Raw genomic sequence first — 1,706 nt, forward strand, 5'->3', positions numbered from 1 at the left:
AGATGTGTGAAAATCATGAGAAACTGTAATTCTTAGAAAGAAACTCAGGCTCTTAGGAAAAGAAAGGAGAATAGGTACTAGAAAGGTGAATTTTGAAAAAAGACAGGAGAAATTATTATAGATGGTATTTATATTCTCTAATTGTTATAAATAATATAGATAATTATTATTATCTAGAGCCATAGATTTTGTGCTAGAAAGCATCTTGGGCAGCTAGGTGACTCAGTGGACACAGCACTGGGCCTAGACCCAGGGGGATCTGAATTCAAATCTGGCCTCAAATGCTTACTAGCTATCTGACCCTAGGCAAGTCACTTAATCCTCTTTGCCTCAGTTTCCTCCTCTGTAAAATGAGCTGGAGAAGGAAATGGCAAACCACTGTAGTATCTTTTTTTAGCATTTCTACTTAAAACATTTAAAAATATAGAAATCAATACTTATCAAGTTTGACAAGGATTTTACAGTAGTTGTGGTTAACCATAGTTTTTATATCAAATATAACATATAATAGAGCTAGATTGTTGTCATTTCATATAGGGGGAACAAAAAGACATGGCCACTCTTTCTCCATCAGACCATGGCAATCACATTTTATTCCATAAGCATAGTCACTGAATCTATGAAGTGAAAAACTGGTAGTCAAATAGGCAATACTCCAGTGTGTTTGCCAAGAAGTGGGGTCACAAAGAGTCAGATGCAACTGAAAAAATGACTGAATGCACACTAGGGATCTTGGTCACCATGTAATGCAATTCCTTCATTTTATATGAGGAAACTGAGGCAGTGTTCAATTATACGACTTTGCCTATGGACTCAAATACCAATTGGAAGAGTCAGGATTTGGTTCTCTTTCCACTCCCACATACAGAGGAAAGAAAGATGACGGTAGAGAAAAGGTAAAGGAGCAGTAATCAAAGGGAAACAAGGGTATTAAGAAAGCAAAATTCGAACTGAAGGTCGTATTTTCATCACACTGAATATATATCTTATGCCTTTTTTCATATTGATTATCTGGAAGATAGGCCATCACTGAAGAAAAGTAAGAAGTTACAGAAGAAAGATACTTTGAAAAAAAATAAATTGGTGTTGAGTTAAAGTGAAAGGCAAAAAAACATACAAAAGGTGGGGAGGAGGTAGAATTGAAGATTTCTTTGCCATTCTCAGTGATCTTTGAAAGATCTCAGGAAACCTGAGATGGTCAGAAGGACAGGAGTTGGGAAAATGTTGTTTCAATTTTTGTAAAGGGGAAGAGGGTGGAGTCTCCAAACTAGAGACCAGTGAGCTTGCTGTTAATTCCTGGTAAAATTCTATAACACATGATTAAAGGGATGCTTTGGGAGCACTTAGAAGAGGAAGCTGTGATCAAAAGCAGCTTCATCAAGAAAAGGTTATAACAGACTGACCTCATTTCCTTTTTTATCCAGCTTACCTGACCCTCCATACATTTCAGAGAACTATGGTAGACGCAGTCTGTTAAGATTTCTGCAAAGTATTTGAAAAAGTTCATTCTAGACTTGTGGACAAGATGGAGAAATGGCATGGTTAGAGATTTGGAATTGGTGGAAGGACTGTACCCAAGGAAAAGTCATTGATAGGTTGGTGTTCATTTGGAGAGAATTCTGTAATGGAGTGTCCCAGGAATCCGTTCTTGAATTCATGCTGATAAGAATTTAAATAAATGAGTTAGATGAAAGCACGGATGATGA

At 36.8% G+C, this 1,706-nt stretch overlaps 1 non-coding gene across 1 annotated transcript; it reads right to left on the reverse strand.

Annotated features, from left to right (window-relative positions):
* Positions 1–512: 512 nt before the first annotated feature.
* On the reverse strand, positions 513–651 carry LOC140530651 (small nucleolar RNA SNORA29). Its single transcript, XR_011976079.1, has one exon. It is a non-coding gene; the product is annotated as a small nucleolar RNA SNORA29 (small nucleolar RNA).
* Between the last annotated feature and the right edge of the window lie 1,055 nt (positions 652–1,706).

This window comes from Notamacropus eugenii, chromosome 2 (assembly GCF_028372415.1).
Source record: "Notamacropus eugenii isolate mMacEug1 chromosome 2, mMacEug1.pri_v2, whole genome shotgun sequence".
Classification (NCBI taxonomy): Eukaryota; Metazoa; Chordata; class Mammalia; order Diprotodontia; family Macropodidae; genus Notamacropus; species Notamacropus eugenii.